Source organism: Acanthopagrus latus, chromosome 5 (genome assembly GCF_904848185.1).
Source record: "Acanthopagrus latus isolate v.2019 chromosome 5, fAcaLat1.1, whole genome shotgun sequence".
In the NCBI taxonomy this organism is placed as follows: domain Eukaryota; kingdom Metazoa; phylum Chordata; class Actinopteri; order Spariformes; family Sparidae; genus Acanthopagrus; species Acanthopagrus latus.
The window spans coordinates 2,841,954-2,854,547 of record NC_051043.1 but is presented as its reverse complement, the minus strand read 5'-3'; positions in this window follow the sequence as shown (position 1 = coordinate 2,854,547).

Below are 12,594 nucleotides of genomic sequence, written 5' to 3'. Positions count from 1 at the left end.
CTGCCGGTGCTGCAAGACAGAGCTGGTGGCCAAATTAACTGTATTAAAAAACCACAGCAAATCCAAAAAACACATAGAGAAAGAAAAAAATCTAGCGCCAACACAAAAATCCATAACACAATGCCTGCAAAGAACATCAGAAAAGGAGAAGCTGGAAACAGCGGTAAAGACAGCAGAGGTCAAGCTGGCAGGGTTTTTAGCAGAGCACAACATTGCAATGAGGGCCACAGACCATCTGGTGGATGTTATCAAGGACATATTTAGTTACTCAAAAATGACACAAAACATGTCACTTGGCCGCACAAAGGCAACTGCCATAGCAACGCATGTTATTGCTATTTTAAGAGTCTGTCAGAAATCCTGATGAAAAAAAAAATCAGCATCCTGATTGATGAATCAACTGACATTGGAAATGTTAATACGCTCTGTGTTGTGGTTCGTTTATTTGATGAGGGTACAAACAGGTTTCAGACCTGCTTTTGGAAGCTGGTGAAGATCTTTTCAGAAGAAAACATACATCTTAACAGAGAAGGAGCCATTGCAGAAAAGCTGTATGAAGAAATGATGAAATCATTCACAGAGGCAGGCGTCCCACTTCAAAACATTGAGGGGTTTGGGTTGGATGGCTGTAATACCATGATGGGACGACACAACTCTGTCTCCAGTCGTCTAAGAAATGATTTGCCAGGGATCACCAGACATCGCTGCATCTGTCACTCTTTACACCTGTGTGCCAGTGAGGCGTGCAAGCAGCTTCCTCGCCAGTGCGAAGATTTGGCCAGAGGTATTTATGGATATTTTAAAAACAGTGCTAAACGTGTGGCTGAACTTCGTGAATTTCAGGATTTTTGCCATGTTGAACCCCACAAAATACTGAAGCCCTCCCAGACACGATGGTTGTCACTGACTGAAGTTGTCAAAAGGATATCCACCCAGTGGTAAGCCCTCTGGCTTTTTTTCACTGACCTGTGGATTGATACAAGATTGAATGCTGCTGAGAATATTTCTCATGCGCTCAACGATGAGTCTCTCCGGCTGTATTACTACTTTCTGGAGTGGGCTCTGCCCAAATTCACAGACCTCAATCAATATTTCCAGAGTGAAGGCATGGTTATTACTTCACTGAGGAGCAAGATGTGTGAGACCTACAAAGATCTCCTACTGATCTTCATGCAACGAGACTACGTTTTGCACACAGCCCTGAGTCAGATCAATTTCAATAGCCATTTTTAGCTTTACATTGCCCCCCATAGGAGTTTACAACTGGGTTCTTAGCAGGGGGCTTTTAATTTGAAATTAGCGACCGTCATTAGCTTGCCGACACAGTGACAAGCTAAAACAGCTAAACAGCTACAGAGACCGAGGAGACGCTGCATCTCCTGGATCTCTGCGGCTGTCCAGTTGTTCATCTTAATGTCTGCGGATGAAGGGATGGACTGACTGCTGTGATCAGCTGTTTCTTGGTTTTAAAACTCTCCGGCTGTGGGTCGCACAACAGTGCAGGTCACTGACACCTCCGCCCACCTCATGCAGGCTGGCACATTTCTGCCTCGTTTTTAGATAGCAGGTGTACCCTCCGAGGCGGAGACCCCCAATTTGCCACCCTCTGTCTAAAGATAGATGCAAATACAATAGACGCAAATACAATCGCTTGAGACACTAGTATCGCACCGCTTGATCATTTTGGACTATTCGCGTCATTCGCACTTGTCGCACTTTACGCTCAGGGAGAAAAAAGATGACGCACTTGCCCGCTTATTTTTGAACTGGTATTTCTCAACCCATTCTCTTTCCACATCGATCATGGCTGATATCACCAGTGTGCACTGTACCTGCTGTACAAGTCCCAGAAATGCCGGAAAACCACCCGCTGCCATGTCTGGGTTCATGAAGTCCTCCGAGACACACGGAGCTGGGAGAATTTCACTGTCCTCCAGGAGCTCCGCTGGATGACGACTGGTTCCAGCAGTACCTCAGGCTGACCGGGGCCCAGTTCGAGGACCTGTTAGCTCGCGTCGGTGCCCACACACAGCTACAATTAGCTTCTCCTCCATGTTGGTCTGACTGTAAACAACCGTACATGAGGGAAGTGATGCCCTCGGCTTGAACTCATCGCTGATTGGATGTCGCCTGAAAAGTTCAATATTTTCAACTTCGCTTTCAATCGTCGCTTCAGACGCTTCCGATGCCCCAAACGCTTTAGATGCTCCAGACGCTTTATTCGCGCTGCGCTGGGCACTATATTCACGCTGCCGCCTGAATCGCGTGTCATCGCGCCATTTACATTGATTTTCAATGTAGAGTTGCCGCTCAATTCGCGTCTTTCATGTTTGGTCTGAACGCCCCTTAAAACTGCGGACCGAGCCACCAAAAGGACGGGCAAACTGGCGTGTTGGTGCTCTGTCTAAAAACGGCTAGTGATGACTTTAAGTTTTTACCACTCAACACAATGTACCTGGGTGTAAAATGATGCAGAAGGTCCAGCAGTCAAAATTCACACCAGCCATCCTGTCAGATTTCTATATGCACTGTCGAAAATTCCTCCAGGTTGCCCGTGGAGAAATGAAGAAACGACTTTGATGATGCCCTCTTGGTCCACATTGCATGCCTGTTTCCTGCCACAGCGACCGATGCAAGAGCAGGAGCTGAGTATCCCTCTCTGTTTCCACTCATGAGAGTATTGCCACGTCTGATTGTCTCAACAGATGCTGACTGTCTCCAAGCCATGACCAGTGGAGGAGACTGCCTCTTGTGATCCTTAATGAAGACACTAAAACAATGAATGTGGATGAATTCTGGCACCATCTCTCCACTCTGGAGGACCTTGGGGCAAGAAGGGTGTTCAGGGAACTGGGAGAGTTTGCCCTTGATGCACTAGTGGTTCCTCATTCAAATGCATCCTGTGAACGTGTGTTTTCCAAGGTAAATCTAATCAAAACAAAACTTATCACAGGCACCTTTAATGGGTTCATGCACACATCAGAGTGTGTGAAGATGGCAGGTGGATGTGCCATCCATGACAACATCAACTCCATACAGTAAAAGTACTGCCCCCACCCAGCAGGATGCAGCAGACTCAGTAACTCAGAGCTGGATATTGAACCTCAAGGTAAGCATAATTAACTATTCAATTAGCCTAGCTGATGGCCTAAACTGTTTCATGCACTTTATGAACAGGGTTCTAGTCATCTATCATGTTATGTAATATGTAATTAATCTAAACAATAGGCTCCTCTCCGCTCTTTTTCATTTTATTCAGAAAACTGCCAAAGGCGGAGACGTGACATGACTGACACAGCACCACTTAGTTTTTTGTCAGCATTAGATGTTGGGGTTTTGGTTAACTTGGAAAAAAAAACATGTACCCCTTGGCCTGTTTTTTTTTTCATTTATCTATTTTTTATTATTAATTTGTTATTTTGGTTAATCTTTTGCTGGTTATTATATAGCCAGGTTATATATGCATTTTATTTTAAGTTAGAACCTGGTAGCAGGTAAAGTAAACCTGGTGCTATGTCTATTTCCTAACAGTAGGAGGCCTCCAGGCCTCATGATTTGCCTAACGTAACTGTGGGGCTGCTGATGACTCCATTCCGTACTGACGCCACAAAGCCGTGAGTGCCTGTTAGGCGCTATTCAACATTAGAGTGACTATAGCACATCAATAGACTTATTATTTTGGTTATGACTGGTGTACGATAATTTCCCTCAAAATACAATAATTTTATGTCTCTGGTACGATAATCCTGCATTTCCCACCTGGCAACACTGCTATTCCCTCAACTAACCCAGTTCGGTGAAACAAGGAGGAAAAGAAGCAATGGTGAGCTGTGAGATTTCTGAACACAGCCTGCCTGCTATCTGAGGTACATTGAAGCTACCAGGAGAGCTAACTCTGCTACTCAGAGCTAACTCAGTCATGGCCTGCTGCAGCCCCTCCCCCCCTCGCCTTGTAGAAAATGGAGTCATCGGAGCTAGAAAAATTGCAGTTGGAGATGATTCAAGCATTATGCATCCTATTTTGGCTATTGTTGGACCAGAGTTGGAGCATGTAATTGGCAAGAGCAGGAGATCTCTTATTTCGCTGATAAGAAGCCACCAACTGTTGGAGAAACTGGAGGATAAAGGTATGGCTGAACTTCTTTGTTTAAGAGACAAAATTAATGAATATCAGATGGTTGGTGTGGCTTCTCCAAGTGTGTCTCAATAAGAAGAAATAAGTTAAATGTTACAGCTAGAAAGTGAACAAGCACAACAACACATTGAGCAGGATGCTCAGCAAAGTCAAGCAGAAGAGAAGTGTGCGGAGCAGACTAAATTAATCAGAAAAATGGAGGCACTACAAAATAAGCTGTCAATGATTCAGAAACAAAATGAGGGTGAGAAACTTGCAAGTGAAATCCGATATTCCAGGGTATAATTGGCCGTTTTTGACTAATTTTGATTTTGCCATCATATTTCACCTTAAAGACTTTTTACTTGGTGTCATTATTTTCAGCACAACCTCACATGTGACTGTAGAGTTATTTATTTTTTATTTTTATTTTGATATACTGTATTAACACAATGGACCTAAAATCACAAAAAATAAAAATAACAAAATCGGAGTAGAAAAAGTTACATTTTTTTACTGTGAAATCCACAAATATGTTTAACAAACCATTTTTTATTACTTATAATGCAAACATAAATTGTTGTTTGCTAAATATGTGCATACATTTTAAAAATGTACAAAGTTATACGTAACTATTTAGATTTAAATGCAGGCAATGCTCAGGTCTACCTGAGCTCCTTCCAGCTGAATGAAGAGCTGCACTGCCTGCTCCACATTCAGCATCTCCTCATTGTTTTGACTCATTAAACAAAAAAAAACGACTCCACTACACACTAAATACACTACACACAAACACTACATAACACACTAACTATACACTCCAAGCATGCTAAATGTCACAAATCTCTTAACTCTCAATATCACTGGTTGTCTCTACACCGACCGTCGTTGCCTGTCATTCATCCGCCTCCGTCCCTCCCACAACTTCCCCTGTTCCTCATCAACCAAACTTGCTGCTTGGACACTTTTGTGACAAAAGACACTTTTTTACCATTTCTTCTTGCACCAGACACAAAGCAAACGTGATGGCAATGTTCGCGAAAAAGCGTGGCGGACGTTGTTTACCCTAAGTCTGGTTTAGGACCTGCCAGTGCATCCATCGACTCGGGAGGTGGGTAGCGGCTGGCGACTTTGCTGTTGATAATGCACGTCTCTAGAACTTCCCCGCATGCCTCATCATAACTTTTTTGGAAGGAAACAGCAAACTTAAGTGCATGGTGAGTAGCTTAAGCCCATGTCTCGTTTGTTTGTTTGTAATAAAACTCTTTTCAGACATTCCCATTGCCAAAGGCAAAATGTAATTGGATAATAAAGAAGCAGACTGACCATTTTGGCCTCTCTCATCCCATTTTCCGCTTCTGATTAAACCCGTACCTATACCCTCACGAACCCATGCTATCGTTCATACGCCAGAAACAAGCACACCTTGCTTCCCCTAGAGGAAAAAAAAATTGGAAAAGAGATCTCAGTAGTGTCTCATTCATTTCTCCTACTTCTCCAACTCTGAGATCTATGTGAGACCAAAGTGAGGCTGTGGCTGATTTCTCCTGTTTCTCAATTGTTTTTCCTGAGAAACAAGTGCAGAAACTCTCAACTTGGGTTCCCTGTAAGTTTCAAAGGAGATCTCATCAAGCTCTCAATGAGGTTTCAGAATGTCTCCCCAGTGATGGAGAGGACCAAGGTCTAAGTGGTAAAGTCTCAAGTCTCACCTATTCCTCCTAAGGAATTTTAGGAGAAACAAATGACAAATGTTTGAAACCAAAAAAGACTACAACGAGACTGAAATGAGAACTCTCATTGAGCTCCTTTACAGCTCCATAGCCATATAGGAGCAAGCTTTGAGCAGTAAAATTTTCCTCTGGGTCCCCACAAGACCCACTGTTCACCACCAAATCAGGCAGAGTGGCCACAAGCTTCTGGCTCCACCACCATTTCCAAGTCTTATCCAAGTCAGGGGATTTCTCCTGAATTTGACCCTAGCCATTCCTTCACATAGACTCTGCCACAAGTGCTTCAGTGGCAACTATTAGATGAGCACTGAATAAACAAGGACTTCATGGCTGCACTTGAAGACACACTCCACTCTCACTCCACTCTAAGACTGCAGAGTTTTGAGAGACAGTTCTATGGACTAACGAACCTTAACTGGAACTGTTTCGACACATAGACCAGTGGTACTCTGATGTGAGAAGTGCCGGGCTTTAGGGATGTAACGGTTACCGGTGTCACAGTAAACCATGGTAAATTTCCTGACGGTGAAGGTTACCGTTTAAGTTTTAATTACCATGGTAACCGCTGTGGTCGATAACCACGATTTGGAAAACTCGCAAGATACTTTATCCAAGTCTCACTACGCAGTGCAACGTGCAAAGTGCAACGTGCGCTTGTTTGGTAGTGAAGAAGACGTGGCGGAGGGAGGATGTGATAGTAGCGGCCCTCATGGCATTTTTTCCACCTTCAAAGAAACCAAATCTGAAGTCTGGGCGTATTTTGCTTTTTATAAGATTTCTCAGGGACAGCTGGGCGAGGATGGCAGCCCTATCTGCAGGAGCTGCAAGAAGAAAGCTGTTGCGAGGGGTGGCAACACATCCAATTTACACCACCATCACCCTCAGCTGTTCAGTGAATGCAAGGTAAGCTAACCTTAGACTTGGGTGGATGATGTATGTGCATGTCAAGTTCTCTCTGTCTAATTTGCTGTTGTCACTACTGTAAACTGACCAGATGGTGGTATAACTGAACAAAGTTGATCTGTGATTTTGCACCTTATCTGAACCACTTATTAATTGCAGATTTCACTTTTTAAAGTCAACCTAATAATTCCCCAAATATTGATACAGAGCTGCAGTGAGGAGGATGTGAGACAAACACGTATTGGGTGGACTGAGTTAGTGAATGCAAACTGACTGAGATGACTGACTTTCATCTCAGCTCTGTTCACCAGAGCAGCGTCTACCTGTGGCTAACCGGTGTTACACTGTAACTGGCTTTTATGGCAGTACCAGATCATTGCACACTGGCTAGTGTGAATCCTGTTTTGTGGTGGACTTTGTTGGGCTTCCCACTTGCAAAACAAATCCCCACTATTGCTGCAGTCTGTGTTTACCACTGCACAGGACGATTGTGCTTGGTTTAAAAGAATACATACAAGCCAATACCAGAATGAGAATTTTATGCAGCTAGATCTTCTCCAACACTGACAAAGCACGATGGAAATAGGTCTGTCAAATCAATTCATCACCAGCAGCAATGCAGACATGTATAAATGCTCATTACAATGCAGGCCACTTCCTTGGGTTATGATGTCTGCTTTGCATGGAGCAAATTTGCAACCATAAATCAGCATTTATTATCAAACCAGAAGCCAAGCTTGGTGGATAACCTAAAAGTCCCAGATTCTGCTGAAGTTAATCAAACATTGTCAGGAAAGATCATAAAAATGCCAAAACACACTTGAGTGGAGCTTCAGAAAACACCCAGATGGAACTGATGATAGGAGAACTGTTTTGTGGAATTGATGCAGCAAGGAATTTTTATACCAATCTGAGAACTTAAAATTTGAAATATCACCTAATTTTCAAGTTTGGAATGTCCATCTATCCATTGATACGCTCAATACAATCTATATTTTTCAGCTGTAAGGCTACTGTATAGGTTCATGTATACATGTATAGGTTCACTATCTCTCATAGCTTTGCATCTGTCTGCAGAGGGCAGACAGTGAAAAACAAACCCACTGCACATTACATGCTCAGCACCAAAATACAAACACAGTTGGAGACTAGTTAAGTGAAACATTTAGCAGCTTAAGAGCTGGAATTTGACTTGCCAGGTAAGTGGCAATGGTGACAACTCCAAATGAAGGGTAAAATAAATTGTGATGTACTGTGAAGTTGTTAGAAAGAATAGAACAATATTAAAATGTCTGTGAACTGAACCTGTAAACCTGACTGCTGGTAAAAACGAGGGAGGTGCTGTAGTGGGTCAACTACAGTCCAGTGAACTGGGTCATAAAAAAGTGGCAGTCAAGAGGAATGCAGGGGAGGGGATACTAAGACATTTCTCTGTGCATCCCAGAGAAACATGCTCACAAAACATGGTGACGCAGCCCTGACCTACTTAACTACATAGAACATTTGGAAGACTTCCCCTGTGAAAATATGGAAGGCAAAAGTCGAAATTTACTAAATGTGTCCTTGGTCTCCCAAAATGTGTGCTTAGGTGGATTAATGCCCACTGTCTTATCATGTACAGACATAACAGCAGCATATCTGAAGGCTGGAAAAGTGGGGTAGTTCTGTATGTGTGTTGATGCATACAGAGTGTTTCTTTACACTGCAAGCCCTGAACATGTGTGCAAACATTTTAGAGCCCTTTCACTGGTTCCAAGTCAACACTATGCTCAGCATACTTCAGTTCAGTAGATGAACAACTGACTGAGCATTCAGGGGAGGAACATTCAGGTTTTTGTTATTTTTATGATTGTTCACCACACATCTTTAACCCATGTGTTTTGACCTCAGAAAAGAGCTGTGGTTGTTAACGAGGCTCCTGTTTGATAAATAGTGCTCTGGTTTTTCCTGGTTATTTCACTTATCTGTCCTGCTTTTTGTCTGAAGTCAACAAATGCTTTTGGTCAGAGCCATCTTAATCAGCACACTTGGCAGCCGTGAGCAGAAGCTAACAAAAGAGGCTGGGCTAATTGAACTCCTCCTTATGCTCACTCTTCCCTCGACTGTAACTTTGCTGCCACTGCCCGCCCAGTGTATTTCCATGACAACATAGGGATTGTAAGAGTGGTATGACACGTCAAACACTTGGTGGGCTCACATCGTTGCACACAAAAGGCCAGTGACCTACATGTGGAGAGAGGCTGAAGGCTTTTCCCAGAAGACCAAGCCCAGCAGAGCAGTAGAGGATAGGACAGAAACACAGTAACAATCCCCCTTCCATTTTTTTTGTCCCATCCAGCTGCTTTTTTTAGATCAGACTTGAAATTGAGTTGACTCTTCTAGCATATTTTCATGGGAAATATACTGCACCTTAATTGTTGTAACATCATATGAAAATGGCGCAGCAGTTGGGGGAAAACACAAATGTATAAATACTGTGGAGGGTAAATATGCTTCAAGTCAAATTTGTTTAAAATTTGCATTCGGTGGTAAATTCTCAATAAGCTTGTATCCCATTGTGTACAATAGGTAGCTGATACTTTCAATCCACTACACTTATTAACGGCTAAGAGGATACATGTGTGTAAAACTGTGGGCAGAAAATGGCGGAAAGCTCCCTTGTAAACAAACTTTCCCAGCTCGTCAGCAATTGGAGCCATGTTTGTCTGGCCTAATCTGGCAACAGCAGATTGCCTTTATGGCCGGCCCTTAGCCATCAATCAGACCTGCTACTGAGGACCAGCTCGACAGTAGCAGGGGTCACACCGTCGCCATGGAGACCGCCTTTGAAAGTAGCCATATAAACGATATAGGGTGTTGGCATGAAACAAAAAGAAAGAGAAGGAAAGACGGATAGAGGGATGGACCAGGGCAATGTTAGTTACGTACTCTTAGGACAAGACTGGGCTCCAGCTCGAGGGAAACAATACTGAGCTGAGTCAGCCCCTCTCTCTGCAGAAAGAGTTCATCCAGTACAACAAAGCAAGGCTCACAATGAGACATGGTTTGGCCAGAAGCAGCATTTTAATAAAACTCAAATATCACACTGTTACTGTTGTCCACGTCCATGGTGTGATCGTTTAGATATGTTTTCGTTTTTTTTATGGTTATTCTGACTTTAAGAGAACAGTTTTCAGGAGTTAAAATTAGGGATGACTGAAATATGATTATTTATATTTGTTTTCATTTAATTTGATTATAATTTGTTGTAACAAGCAGAGAGGAAAATAAATCCTGTTTTCCAATTCAGTGCATCTTTAACCTAATGGCTATTTTAGTGGTAAAAATATCTGTATCGGTACTTGTATCGGCAAGTACACATAAAGGCCGTCATCCATACCTGCTGAACCCATGCCAGACCTCCAGCTACCCACCTCCAACCCTGTCTCGTGCCCCAGTCCTCAGTCCTGCCCCCCAGTCATTCATTTCTCAAGCTGTTGCACTCAACAGGTGAACTCTGTACTATTGATGCTTAGTGCTCACACTTGATGTGGATGGACAATGTTGATCTTCAACTAATAAAGATGCCAACCATTATCATTCTTCATCATCCTGTTGCTGATGTTTACATTCACCCAGGAGTGGACTGGCAATCTGACACACTGGAGCCAATCCATCTGGAGAGTACTCAAAGTACTCAACTCTTCTACCTAAATAACAGTAGCAATACTCTAGTGTAGAAATACTGCCTTGCGAGTAAAATTCATGCATGCATGTTTCTCACAAAGTATAAAATATCGTAAATACAGAGTCCAAATGTACAGCAGTACCCAAATGTATACTGTAGTGGAGTAAACGGTACAGTTTTTTTAAAAAAAAAGCAGAGAATGGAAATACTCAAAGAACGTGTAACTCAAAACTGTACTTCACCACAGTACTTGAGTATACGTACTTGGTAACTTTCCACTACTGCTTGTTATACAGTTATCAAATTGTTGTGGTACCTTAAAATGGCTTACGACAATGGAGGTCACGGCCGGTTTCTGTTGCAGTTAGATTGATAAACCGGAGTTAAAAAATATATATATATACATTTTAAAAAATATATATTTTAATCCCAAAGTTAAAAATGTATCTCTGAGCTCTCCTCTCTTCTGTATCAGATCTGAATCGAAGCATCACTATTGGTGACTGGGTTTACGCTGTTAGTCCTGACAGTTTTTTGTCAGTGTTTTCCCTATCCATTTCTCCTTAGTGCAAATACTGAAAAGCAAATGCTTGGGTTTCCTCAGCAACATCCAAGCCCGGGTGTGAGTGAAAGAGAAAGCTGTTGTTCAGTTTGATGAATAGGCAACAGGAGAGGAGGGCACGAGGGAGAGCGATGTCCAGAAGTCTCAGTCTTGTTTCTGTGGGCTCTTGTCCAACGTTTCAAAGCGAGAATGGACACCTAGGTGGAATGTTAATGTGTGGCTTTGTCTCAATCAACTTTTGTCTGGATCACTGTTTTCTGGGTGTTAGGGGTGTTAAGGCTTCGCTCCAGCAGTCGTACTTTCAAATACATCAGTCGTTGCTTGAGTTTAAAACCACACTGTGCAAGATGTTTATGTTAAAGGACTATTCCGATTGTCATAATATAATAATGTAATCATCAAGTTTGTTAAATTCTACATGGCCATGAACAGGCTGCTATCATAATGAATGAGGAGCCATAAGAAATCGATAACTTGTCACTAACCTGTAACCTGGACATAAACCTATGTATATAATCAAAGTCAAATCTGATAAGTTTTCTTTATTTTTCATATGAGCTTTGATTCAAAAGATCAGTGGCATTCAGAAACGTCAAGTATCACTGAGGGTTGACAGCCAATCATAGAAACATGAATTTATGAATGCGTCGTGGTACGCCAAAGAGAAATTATATCATGGTCACCCAAAGACTTCCATAACAGAAAAATACTTTGCACATCAATTTCTTAAGCCAGCAAAGCCAAAGCAAAAATACATTTAATATTCAACATTTCTGACCTCCATCAGGCAATATTGAAGGACATCGCAGATAAATTTCATTGGCACGTTTGCTACTAAAATTTTCCAACAACTCTGTTGATAATATCCAGCTAGAGAAATATCTGACACATAAGTAGACACTGCTGAAGCAAATTTCTTCTTAAGTAAATTATAACCATCAAACAACTTCGGCAAACCTACAAGAATTGTGATCTATAGAGGTAGGAATATAGGCATTGATATTTGTGGTCTTCCAACAGTACGCTAGACCCACCGTCTAGCTCTCATGCTTACTCAACTAACCATATTGGTCACATGACCCTCACCTTGCAGGTTGTAGTGTTCTTTATGGCATAATAAATATTCCTCAAATTGTGCTAATTTAAGGTGTAACTGATTCAGTGAGTAAAGGGCAGCTAAACTAGCCTAAAAAGTTGTTGTTTTACATTAGACAAGAATCACCTGACTGCTTCTGTTTCCTGACCTTTCTTATTAGTGAGGTTGCCATGTTCTCAGACCTCGCTCAGATCTCATCATCACCATCATCACTGTTAGAAATGACTGTCATATCTAAGAAAATAAGACCCAAGTTGGAATAAAGTGGAGTTAGGGAACAAGCCAAATAAATGATTCATATAGTTTATCAAGGTGTATGTATGAAATAGAGATTACTGTTTATGTCTGTGATTGAAAATGATGACTGACAGGTGTCCTCATTTTGTTTCAGTGAAGGATGGCTTTTGTTACTTGCTTGACACATTATTTTCTTTCTCTTTTGCCCAAGTCTTAATTTTAAGATGCTGTGTTTACTTCTGTGATTAATACAATTACTTCGTCATTAATCTGTCAATCTGCAAA